We start from the raw sequence: 14,027 nt of genomic DNA, 5'->3' as shown, positions 1-14,027 counted from the left end.
TTAGACTACTTTCCTGAAAATCTGGGTGTGGTTAGTGAAGAGATGGGTATAGATTTCATCAGGACATCAAATAAATGGAAAAGTGTTACTAAGGTAGTTAGAATACTACAATGATGGAGTACTATTGCTGGATGTTGCATCGAGATGATCCCAGAAGAGCACATGCATGGAAAAGCCTGATACAGAACACGGCTGGTCCAAAGAGACATTGACACACGACTAAAATGATGAGTGTTTATTTTCTATTTTCTATATTCTATTTCTATATTATATTATATTGTCTATTATAAGCCACAAAATAATACATTTTATACGAAACAAACCTATTTCAATTTGTCATTAAGTCTCATATTTGTGATATTTTTCGTCATATAAAGTAATACCCCGAACTTACGCGATAGGTGGGACCAAACGAGAACCATGTAAGTTGGGTATAATTTCGCAATTTGTGTAAAATCCAAGTCTGATGTATGTAAGCTAATAAATGTTCTTGTTAATCTTATCTTGTCTTTTGATTCGTTCACGGTTGCAAGAAATCACTCTCAAGTCTCCGTAGATATAACAAACAGAAATAAATAACACAAAATAAATTGTAGCTATGTGTCGATTCCGCGCAACACGTCCGAACATGTAAGATGAACAATAGTGTGGGGGGAGTGAGTAATCAAGAGTTGTGTGCGCGCTCAAACAAAAGATGAATCAATGAGATTTGAAAATCGCGTAACTCCAGGTTCACCTAAGTCGGGGTAGTGTAAGTCGAGGTATTACTGTACCATATTTGGCACATTGCAAATTGCAAAATATTCTTACGTGATGGAACTGAACTAAGGTCATTTTCGGGTTCACTGCTCCAGGATACATAGGAATCAATCATCAAAAGTTAAAAAACAGAACCATTGCAGGATAGTGTAATAAATGCATATATGTTTTCTGATGTACATTTAGCTTCAAAGTTTAATCAGGAACTTTTCAAAGGAACTTCATTCAATTATAGGAAATGTATTGATTATTATTAAATCAATAGTTTAAGCAAGATTATTGATCAGCAGCTTTCAAACGAAATCCTAAATACATAAACTGATACTTTTGTTTAATAGCTAAGATACAATAAGATGAAGTGGAATAAGATTTTATTTGTATTTGTTTATTATCCGTATAGATTTTAAAATATTATAAGGCAAACTCAATGTAACACAATCAGATAAGGAAACATATCCTTTGATTTCCAGTAGTAGTTTAATACCATAAAAATGTTTTTGACCTATCCATAGGTCTTCCTCAATTTGCACTAATGAATCAAATACATAAATAGCATTTGAGATTAAAATAGACTAAAACACAAATTTAAAATAAAATAAAATTTAAATGAAAAAAATACGACTTGAAAATTAAAATTTTAACATAAATAAAACATAAGTAAATAAATAAAAAATACAAATAAATTAAACATAAGTAAATAAATAAAAAATACAAATAAATGAAACATAAATAAATAAATAAATAAAAAATAAAACATCTAAGTGTCAAAGTATATGGTTCAAAAATAGAGACATGTACAAGAGAAGGATGTCCCAAATGGGGATCCTGTTGGATGCTGGTCATACGAAAATTAGAAAAAAAATCACAAACAACAAATTCCAGCATCTCATCCTAATCTATGCCTGGTATATAGACATCATTTTCACCTTCTGGTGCAAGTAACCTGACTTAAAACTATCATCATACAGGTTCAACAATATAGAAATAGATAGATAGATAAAACAGCGACCCAACACCAGCAGTACTCAATACTCAATATTCTTTATTTAGCACCAATTGGTGCATTCTCAGCACCGTATGATACCAACTTCTTTCTGTCACAAGTTTTAACTGGTCATGGCAACTTTTATCAATACCTACATAGGTTCGGCCGGAGCGACAGTAATACATGTGAGTGCGACAATGTGTCAATCCAGGACGTAAAACATTTTATCTTCAACTGTAAGAAATTTGATCGTCAAAGGGACAGGCTTCTACAAAATGTTCTACACCAAGGATTCAATTGGCCCTGCCCACTAAATAAACTGATTAATAACCACAAACTTTTCGAGGAGTTAACAAATTATGTCATTGAGACAAGAGCACTTGAGGTGGATTTTCACAGAAGCATCAACACGTAATCTGTCAACGTTGTGTCTAAACTACACGACACCTGAGACCTGTGTCATCCGAAGAAACTGCTTCGACTTTNATTTTCACAGAAGCATCAACACGTAATCTGTCAACGTTGTGTCTAAACTACACGACACCTGAGACCTGTGTCATCCGAAGAAACTGCTTCGACTTTGCTGTGTCATCCGAAGAAACTGCTCTGTACTGTCGGTTCATGTAAAATCTGTTTAAATTAATCCGGTTATGGTATTGTTCTCAAAAGGTACAGTCTGGGGCTAATGCCCTGCTCATCATTGTCGGCTGTGTCCTTTACCCTAAGAATGGGTTATGTGTATTATTTATATTCCTCTATGTATTACTCACTGAACTTACTTTAATTGTCGGGCCCTACACTTACGTTGGAAACTCTAATTATGCAATTGTTCGGCATTTGTTTTGGCAATGTAACATCAGTGTACCTATATGTTAACTCTAATATCCAAAGTCTGGGTAATATTTCATATTTATTACTGTTCTTCTATTTAATGTTAACTGGTTTCATATTGTCCGGCTTCACACTTTTGTTAAAATCTTATCATGTGTGTAACAGCAAGTAACATTCAGCATTTGCATCTACAATGTAACATCATTGTTATCTTTCTGTAACTCTTTATTACTCCTCAAGCTAAGGAGTAAATTTGTACATATTGTATCATTCTGTAAAAACTACACTCTTTATTTTGAAAATAAAAGCCGACGCGGACGCCATGAATCTCCCCTTTCACCATCTTTCCTATCTCACTCTTATTTCACCTTCATCTCTACTCTACTACTACTTTTCTTTAATCTTCACCCTCGGGCAATACCCATGGGTAGTCCCGAGTCTTCATCCCCTTTCTGCTAAAATGTATCTAAAATGTATATATTACTAATTATGTTCCAGGTAACATATGAATAGTTTTTTTTAATAAATTTGTGTTCTTTTTGAATTTTTTACGTTGGAAGCGCTGTTTGTTCAATCGATATAAATTGTTGACACTCCTACTGCACGTCTTCGATTATGTCACAAATTTTTTTATATGCTTAACATTTAAACTAAACTCTTTAACATTAACATTTTCTAATTTCCTCATAATTAACTTACATCTCGTACTTTAATTATTTTATGGATGTCGATGCTAAATTGAAAATTCAATAGACAGCAGGAGAATATAATATATTAAATCGTCAAAAACATTTAATTATAGACTGTATACAAATATTTTTGAATGTGTATCTGTTAGTCTCATTAACTAAAGCTATAATACATTTATTGTATGGATTTAGATTGTTGGGATAAGGCAACTCAACTCATGAGCGATATGCCAAGAGTTCGAGGGACTTTTTTATGGAAAAATAACCGATATTTAGGTGTTAAATACGTGATGAAAACCTGGAAAACTCCACATGATCAGCCTACCCATTGGTGGGCACCAACTCATGACCAGCATTCATTGGTTTTATTTACTCGGCCATTGATAGGCACTATTTTTTCTATTGTACGTTACATTGCAAAATTATAAATAATATATTAAATATGTCGCGTGCTTCATGGCCTTGATGCATTTTAAATATTTGCATAGACATTAATCACTATATTTTTTTGTAGTGCTGTAGACAACTCGCATATGACGTATTGGAATCCCGACATACATCTTGCGCATGTGAGTTTTGCCCGGCGCCATATTTGCGACGTTTCCGCTCCGTTTTAACCTCACCTGATATATGACTGAGCAACCAAATTTTGAATGGTTCACTAATGAAGAGATACGCTATAAGTAACTTTTAAAACAGAATAGCGAGGTTGAGGCGGAAGTTTTAAACGCGAAAACGTGTACGTCGGACGTTCAGCGCCGCTTTCCTGTAAGCCTAGAAGTTTGACAATGGTATTTGGAATGTCGAGCATGATTCCACTGACTATCAAAACACAATTGTCAAACTTCTAGGCTTACAGGAAAGCGGCGCTGAACGTCCGACGTACGCGTTTCCGCGTTTAAAGCCTCAACCGCGCTAATAAAACAAATTCGACCATTACAAAAAAAATAATAAATAAATAAAATTCACCACATATCACTTAAAAGTGATGATATGCAATGGTCAATGAAACTATCATTAAACGTCAGTACAACAATACAACGATCAAGTGTTATAGTTTGTTTTAATGTATTTAAATTTAAGTGTTATTGTGCTGGGAAAAATATGTCCTGAAGAACTCTGCCAAAATCTGTGGATTAACCCAGCCACTTGATACAAAATTGAGCTTTAAGTGATTTATGTACTTTTGTGTAGTTAAGAGTTTAAAATTGGGTTATTAAGACAAGGTGTCGCCATATTCTATCTTTGGCCATGAAGTACGATTCTCTAAGAACGAATTCGTCATCTTTGTACCGATCAACTCCACCATACGTTACGATTTTACTTCTGTACCAGTCGGCGTTTTGACTAGTAAGAGTTGTTAAAAAACTTTGTAAACAAATCCAGCAACGAGTTGCGTAACATTCCGGGCGGTTACGAGATCTTAACTAAAAAATAAATTTTATATTATTAAAGATAAATAAACTTGTGTGGGGCGCCATTATATATGAGATTTGTTATAAAATCGTTTTTTAATTTGTTGTTGATGATCTATATTTCTACGTTACATGTGAAAGTACACGTGAAAACACAATTCCTATTGTTAAACAACTGTAATTGTATTTTACATAAGCTTTCTATAATTCTCGTGACAGATTCTGGTCAGATAGCGTTCAGTGCGTACAAATATAGAAGAGCAAAGGAAAGTCAAAGCTTCCGTTGGTCTTTTCTTACTATTCTATCAAAACAGAGTAAGCGCATCAAAAACTGAAAGCGTTAAGGTAAATGCACACAAACGATAAAATTAAGACGATAATGAAGGCTTAATCAAACAGCGGTGACATGGTTCGAGGTCGAAAAAGCTGATTGGTGGAATCAATCGTTAACGCTGCCTGTCATCATAATTTTGCTGCTGTACGCAACGGCCTTTATTAACCAGGCCACATCACAATTTACGTCAAAGTCTTCAGGTGAATTACTTTTTAAATACGCGTGTAATTCTTTTTGAGTTTTCTTCTCTTGTATTGCTTATATACGCGAACAGCTTTACCTGCTTAAAATGGATATTGAGATCTACACGATAAATAACATTTTAATAAAAAGTGAACATACCAATTTATGGCTTTCCTTTGTTAGTGAAAATTAAACATCGAAAATTATTGAAAGATGAAAATGAAGAAAACACTAATGAACTAAAAGTTCAAGTCAATCAGAACAAAATTAGTGTATATGTAAGCAAGCTTGTGAAAGAAGATATGCAGATATGACCAGCATCACTCAGAAAAGAGGAGAGAAGAAAAGTTTACTTTTGTGGATCTTTCCTCTTTTCGAATGGAAATAAAATAGATAAATAAATAAAGCATATAGAATAGTTTTTATTACATAAAAGACTAAATTTTGACACTCTGCTGTCTCCGAGATTAGGATGAAATAGCACTGCCGATACTATTCTGTATGCAACTGTTGCGTATAACTAAATTAAAACATGTAAATTTATAGTTAAAGCTATAACTATAGACATTTTCACTTTGAAAGCTTGAAAAATTTTGTTCATTTTTACATAGCCCACCAGTTGCCAAATAAATAAAATCATTAAACACTACCAGTGTTTAATGTTTGTTTGTTAAGTTTATGGCAACGCAACACTTGTGCGATCTACCTAGGAGGGGTGCCTTCCGTGAGGTCTTTTTAAGGAAAATTGGCCCCTATTAGGTGTTACAGACGTGGAGAAAACTCGGAAAACTCCACGTGGCCAGCCCAGGTGCGAATCCATAACTGAACTCCCAGTGTTCAGGGTACGAAGACCAGTAGCCAACTGGTGGGCACTAGTGTTTAATGATTTTATTTTGAACTCCACGTGGCCTGCCTGTTGTTCGGGCGCGAATCCGCGACCAACAGGCAGACCACGCGAAGTTTTCCATGTTTCCTTCACTTGTCTGACACCTAAATATGGGACAGTTTCCCGTAAGAAGTGCCATCCCCTTGGCAGGTTACCCAAGTATTGCGTTACCTTCTTTTATCAATTCAATCCAATCCCAAAAAAACTGTTTTAAGAGTTCCAATACACTATAAATTATAAATCATAAACTAAATTTAGAGCGACGTATATTTCTGATACAAAATTGTTTTAAAAAGTGATAAAAATATGCAATAATTTGAAAAAGCATTTAGATATTGAACAACCAAAAACCAGTTATTTTACAATGATTAACTGACTTTTGAATCACCCTGTATTTTAAAACATGACTTTAAAGAATATCTTAAAATACACGAAATGAGACCTTACCTACACTCCTTTCGAATTAATATCAAAAGAAACACAAAGAATATGAGCATCTTTTAAGAAGAGCCTGCTGAAAGTATTGGCGTGCAACTAAGAACTTGCAGTTTTATGAATTTTCGTCGAAAATGAGGCGTTACGCATTATGCATCACGCAAGTAACGATAACAAATGAGAATTTATTGATATTTTGAATGGCAGTTGGGCAGTCGTGATATAAAATACGACAATCGTCTCAGAAATATTTTCATGTTTCCGTGTTCACTTCAGTGGAAAAAATGCGCTGACAATTGATTCAATGTTCAACATTCTCAAATTAGTAAATAATTCCTTTTAATTGCTTTTAATTTTATTCCTTAGCAATGTAAATATTTAATTACTCTTATTGTAAAATGAACAACTGTTTTTTGAAATCAAGGTAGGCCTACACATTCTTTACTAGGTAATCCGAAATCGATATTCGTCCCTATTTTAGTTAATGGATAGATAGAATAAAGCAACGCAACAATAAGCGATGTACCGAGGCCTTTCAATGAAAAACTAGCTTTTATTTGCATATTAGAAGTGAGAAAAGCAGGAAAATTCCACGTGGTTAGCCCAGCTACCAGTATTCGCTGGATATATCCACTCGGCTCATCTTAGTAAATCTTAGTGCCGAATTTTAATATTCAACTAATAACTACGATTAGGCGAACTCCCTAAAACTGCAGGCATCAGCCTACCACTCTGAGGAACCAGGATCAAATTAGGGTGATTAATTCCTCAAGAACTTTTTATGAATTGGTTGATCCATGTCCCTTACCACCCGGGTGTTAACAACGTAAACTTTAAGTACCCACAAAGTCGACAGAGTCAAAAATAAAAAATAGCCCTTGGAATTTTACACAAGAAAATCACTGAAACCTTTGAACTAATTCTGATTCTTTAAACGATATTATTAGTAATGGACTTGTCTTATGAATACACTTGTAAACAAACCTTCGTAGACAGGAGAAGGCATATTTTGTAGATGCTGCAAAAAAAAAAAAAAAAAAATGTGAATGCTAATAACGAATAAAATAATGATTAACTCCAACCTACAGAAGGTATGACACGGCCCTCCCTTTACTTTCTCACCCCTCAACTTTTAACCATCAAAATTTACTAGCATCATTTCCCTTAATACACGAGCCTCCCTGAAAAATTTCAGAAATTTTCGACAAAAGACACGAGTTATTAAGCTTCAAAGAGGGTAAACAAAATCGCCCCCACACATCCATGCATACAAAAAAAACCCCCGAATATTTTTCATTTCTCGGCGTTTCAAGGTCCCCCAAATCCAAAAATGTAAAAATATTGAGAGGCTATTTTTTACCGATCGTCATACTTATCCTCTATTATATACAATAGAGCTGGGAAAATAAAATGTAGGTGCAAATGATGTGCGAATAAAACGAATTTTTTTCCATGTGTTTAAGCAAAACAGTAATTCTTATAATATATAAAAAATAAATTTTCTCGCATCTAGTCCCTTTTGAAAATTGTCATCGCACACCGCTGAGGGTCTTTTACAACACAGCTCACTCGGTCATCCCTTGTTATCCCGAGTAAAGAATTTGCATCGCTTTATTACTTCACATATACTTTATTTTTATATTAATTAAAATCGAAAATTTCCGTAAAGTTAACAATGTTTCGTGCCGTTTTCTAATTTCATCTGCAACTTAGTTTCGAGGTAAACTTGTTGAGTTTTAAAAAATATTGACAGAACAGGACTATCGATTTTGTAGCCAGTTGCTAAACACAGTTTAAAATTTTAATATAAATATTTATAACGTTATAATGAAAAATTAATTACACAGTAAAATATAAGAAAACATACAGTAAAAATTTGTTTAAACCGGAATTGCACAGTACCAAATTATTTTTCCGTTTTGGCAGTTTTCTATTATTGAACAGGTTTTTGTATTTTTAAAAACCATTAGATAAATGTCTTGTATAATAAATCACTTTTACATAAGTAAAAATATTTTATTCGAATGCAAGAATTGAAAAGTTACGTTGTTCCAAAGAACTTGTGCCGGGCATTCGAATACAACTTGTATACCATTTTTACAAAGACAATTTGAGCCTTTATACTTGAAAGTGATTCTATTTATACCAAATCTTAGATCAAATTACATCAAATATTCTTCGATATCCATCATAATCTATGGTCATTTAATCACAATCGCATGCCTTAATAGTCCTAAATAATTTAGAAAACAAGTTCACATTTAAATTAATTCATTAAAATACATCTAGCATGTAAACAAGTCGATAAATTAGTAACTTGTACTTCATCTAGAGAGTGTTTATTAATGATTATATGTAATTGAAGACAATATGCTAATAATGACGTTTTAAAAAATAACATTTATTTACTTTAATAAATGAAAAAATATTTTTAATTAAACGCCACGTTCGATCAATGTATATTATAATCCACGAGCAATTTTGACATCGTCACAATACCGGACTGCAATTTTTAATCATATTCTTAATTTATTTAGTTTAAAATATATGCTTTCCACCTCAAATTAGTAATGACTTTCCCCTGTACATCATACTTTTCCTGATAACAACAGAGTCATGCCAATCATCTATGTAACACCATTCTGGGGAAAAAACCATTTTTGAATTAAATTCACATATATAGTTTGTATACAGCTAATCGGGTGTTTCCTGCCCCTAAATTACCACACCTAATCTTGACTTTCATCTATTTAACACTATTTTTGAGATTAACGAAGGACAGACTGATAACGAACGGACAACAGTGGGAATTTACGTCTACAGTTTTTTTCAAATTGCAGCCCAACAAGGAAAAATGTAATATAACGACGTTTAGGGTCATTACTATATAAACTGGATAAACTGGAGTTACTAAAATGATTATTTAAGAAATAATTATTAAACAACGTAACAAGTAATTCCAAATTCGCATAATTCTACCTGTTCTAAGCATCAGTATGTTGTACAGTATCTAGTTCTTGAATAATTTTACTATATTTTTTTATAATTTAATTATATATTTTAAGCAATGGAAACTGCTTTATAGGAGCGTAATTCCTTATGCAGGGTGCTTCAATAAAATGTTAATACTAAAATGAAAATAACTTGTTATGCCGGAACGTATTTTTTCTAACAAAAATGCGAACGAAATAACCTCCAAACAACGTCCACCTCTCAACAACAACCGTTCTTTGTTCCTAACTTTGACTTAATTACTCTGAATAGTTTTTCAAATTTTTCATTATAATTAAATTGATATATTATAATTAATTTTTAAATAATAATTATTAATTCGGTCATATACCGGTGATATTAAAATTAAGCTTATTAATAGCGANTACAGTTAATTTGAATATTAAATAATAAAAATTTAGAATTGTAAACAATTTAATTGTAATGATTTAATATATTAAATACAATTAAATTAATTTATTTCTGATTATTAAAATTAATACAAGATAGCAATTTAACTTCCTACCTCTACCAAATTACTTAATATTTAATTAACATAATTAGCCTTACAATAGCCCGATAAAAATCCGGCTTTATCATTTGATTAATAACGTTTATCGGGTCGATTATACATTTAATTTTAATTTAATTTAATTGTAAAAAAAACAATAATTAATATTCAAAGCACGTAATTTCATAAAATAGTTATTTAAATTTAATATTTAGAATGTGGAATCTTAAAAAAACAGGAGGTTAATCTCGTTTATTTTTTTCTTATTTAACTTTTAACTGAAGAAATTCCTTAACAGAAATGCTTTTCCTTTCTTTATTATCCTTTCTTTTATCATTTACTAATGGTTCTACTACGAATACAAATTAAGTTTTCGATACAATTTGGAAAATTGTATAACATTATTTACGTATGGAAGATTTATAAAACTATTCTTTCAACTTGATTAAATTATATTGAAATGGAAAAACCAAACATTTTTTCTCTTCTAATCGCATTACTTTTTTTATTTTTATTTTTTTTTCATTTTTTTAAATAAAAACATATAGCATCGAAATGAGTTTTAGATGAAAGCGGATAAAATATATGGTATGAAATTTACGCTACATAAGAAAAAATTTAGTTATAGATGAGTTAAAATTTGGTTAAAGATTTTTATAATGTTTCTTAAATTGTAATTTATGTAATAATAAAGTAGTTAAAAATTTAAAGAAGGAGGAACACGAAGCAGAAGGATAGAACAAGAAGAAGGAGGAATAGGAATCCAAGAACTATAACAAAGACAATTAGAATAAGATGAAGAAAAAGGATGAGATCTGGAACAAAACAAAGAAGAAGGAGGACAAGAACGAAGAGGATGAGAATTAGAAGATGACGAAGAACAGAACTGGAACATAAAAAAAATTAAGAAGAATGTGAATGAGAACCGAAACAAGAAGAAGAACGAAAACTATAATTAAAAAAAAAAAGAGAGAAGAACAAAACAAAGAACAAGACAAATAACATAAAAGGAAAATACAAAAAACAAAAACAAAAAAAAAATGCTAACAAGATGGATAAAAACAAGAAGAAAAGTAAGATTATCGAATGGAAACTCATTTAAATATTCTAAAAATTAATTTTAATTAAAAATATAATTCTAATTTCTGTAGAATAGAATAACTTGCGCATATATTTATGCTAACTTTTTAATTGAAATGCATAATTTACTTTAAGTATTTTATTTCGATGTAAATATATTCGAATAAAGATTTATTTATAATTTAATAAACTTTATAAGCTATTTATGTAGAATCTCCGCTCTTACGACTTAACTGATTCCTGAAAAACGAGCCCTTTTTAATCAAGTTTAGCATTATTAATTGAGATTACGTTCTGAGAAATGCAGTTATAATACCGATAATATACAGCAACAATTATAGAGTTTAAATATGGCATTTTATAGTTATAACAGAAAATACTAATCGTTAAAGCCAGAGTTTAAAAAGCTAGCGGTCGTAAAGCGAGTCTACTGTACTGTATTCATTACTACTGAAAGGATAATAGCAGAGCCGAAATTATGTATAAGGTAAGCAAGCTAAAGCTTATGGCCTCACGTTACGAGACCTCGTTGAATTTGTATACATGTCCTCAAAATATATATGCCCGTAGATTCAGCTAGTCTCAATACCATCTACTGGAATTCTCCTGAAATCGTCAGGATGTGGATTAATTTTTGGATCCTTACGGCACTCGATTCACATCTTACCAGGAGATTATCTGGTCGATAATGCTTTAAAATAAATTATATTTTTAGTTTAGTTTCAGAAATAAATTTAAGAAATGATAAACATCAGAGAAATAATTATTCGGCTTAACTTTAGTATTAATTAAATTGATCTTTCGGTAGAATATTTATATCGGGTAATCGTAATTAAAGTATCCCTATTTATCGCTGTCTAGAGAGATATTTAGCAGTACAAATGCAATCAAATTTCGTATGGTGACAAATCAAGACACGAGGAAAACAAATTAGTACCGAAACTCGTCACTACGGCCACACTTTTGGCGCTACAAGCAATGAAAATGTGTGGTTTATCGAAAGCATGTTTCAAATTTGTAAACCTCGAAAGAGTATCACAAAACACATCAGAAGCATTACGCAGGGTCACAAGTTTTATATAACGTAGCTCCATTAAATAGATGAATGTCGTGGGTTCTCGTCCCATTACTTCGAGATCTTGAAGTTTCCTGTGAATAGATACGAAGCTCGTATGTTATTTATAATTAAATTATTATCTATAAATTAATATAATAATAAATTATATTAATTTTAAACATGGACAATGTAATTAATTTTTTGATTTTTCGATAATTTTTATAGAATTTTTTTAAAGTTATCGATTTTTTCTATTTTTGTCAATTTACTTATATTACGAGCAGAATTTATTACGGTCATTTTTTAAAAAATCCAACTTGGAAAATTGAACAAGCAATGATTATATTTTATAAAGGTCATCTTATAAATGTATAAAATATATTTTGCGTTTGTAAATAACGATCGTAATGGTATAATACATTGTAAACTGTATAGCTTGTATAATAGCAGTCACTTTATTTGTTAATGTGTGGAAGGAAGATGTCTAGGGTTAAATATAGTACTGTATATATTTATAACTTGCTAAATGTTGAATGATGATGATGACATCGACGGAATGATAAACAGAAAACTAATGAATATAATTTTTTATATTCGAAGATAAAAAGAGAGACCGCAGGAAAATACAGGCACATTGAATGCTGAATAGTAAAACCTGGAAAAAAATTATTCATTGATCTTTTGAATAGGAGATCCACTTAGAGAAAAAGAGATAGAATGAACATTATACATATAGGCTATATTATATATTTGGAATTGAAAAGGAAAAGACGAGAAGAGCAGGATAACATCAGCTTCTACACTACAGTTATCCTTCTCTCTCCTTTGACTCCTTTATTCTTCTGCTCATGAGCGGTCGAGTGGATAAAACCACTGAACACTGGTCACGGGTTCGAACGCACCAATGGTCTTCACGTGAAGTTTTCCGTGTTTTCTACGTATCAAACACTTAAATAGGGGGTCATTTTCTCATAGAAAGTCGATACTTCGTTAGGACATGCTCCCCACACACATATATATATAGGATGGTCAAACGTTAGTTAACTGAGCTTTGTTTTCGCGTGTTTCAGGTACACTTGTGAACACGAATATTTTTTTTTTTTTACAAAATTACTGGAAGAATGATAGAAAATATGATTAAGTATTAAAGAAGACAGAAATTTAATTTTTACAAATGGTTGACTGACTTTTGGGCTACCGAACACACATTTTTTCTATAATCAATTAAACTTATTTAATTATTTTTACCAAACAGTTAGCATTTTCTATAATGGGAGAAGTGTGCAATGATGTCATAAAAAGAAGCATATACTAATTTCAAATAAATTACTTTAAAAATTTAAATTTAAAATATACAAATTTAATTAAATTCATTCTTAAAATCATTTATGATTTATTCTACTAACAGATGACGCCACGAAAAATTTAATCGTGGCGTCATCTATTAACAAAAATTATGATTAAAAATGAAATATAATATTTAAAATAATTTTATTCCATTAAAACTTTAATCAATTTTTATTATTTAAATACAATTATAACATTAAAATTTAATGAAATGTAATTTAATATATTTAAAGTAGTTGCATGAAACGAAAATTTAATTTACACGTTCTTGAATATTTCCTAAATTATTCATCATGACATAATTGGTTTGAAAAATGGAATTTAGCACTTAAATAAGCAATATCTTTACCATTAAATTTTATATTTATCAACTCTTAAAAGTTTTCTAATAAAATTAAACATAAACTTTCACTTAACTAAATTTAACAACAAAAAAGTTTTAAACATTTAAATCTAAATGTTATATATAAAATATTTAATTTTAATAAAATTTATGCTAAAATTGCTAAAATAAATATATTAAA

General features: G+C 30.9%; 1 protein-coding gene across 2 annotated transcripts in view; it reads left to right on the top strand.

Annotated features, from left to right (window-relative positions):
• Positions 1-12,158: 12,158 nt before the first annotated feature.
• LOC111621330 overlaps positions 12,159-14,027 on the top strand; it is a 19,710-nt gene continuing 17,841 nt past the window's right edge. For both annotated transcript variants that reach the window (XM_023363427.1, XM_023363426.1), the window contains exon 1: positions 12,159-12,269. The gene's annotated coding sequence lies outside the window, so the exon portion shown is untranslated. The remainder of the gene's footprint in view (positions 12,270-14,027) is intronic.

This window comes from Centruroides sculpturatus, unplaced genomic scaffold, assembly GCF_000671375.1.
Source record: "Centruroides sculpturatus isolate CEXI.00-Female unplaced genomic scaffold, Cexi_2.0 scaffold98, whole genome shotgun sequence".
Classification (NCBI taxonomy): domain Eukaryota; kingdom Metazoa; phylum Arthropoda; class Arachnida; order Scorpiones; family Buthidae; genus Centruroides; species Centruroides sculpturatus.
Note: the sequence above shows the minus strand (reverse complement) of the source record. Positions and strands in the feature narration are given on the sequence as shown.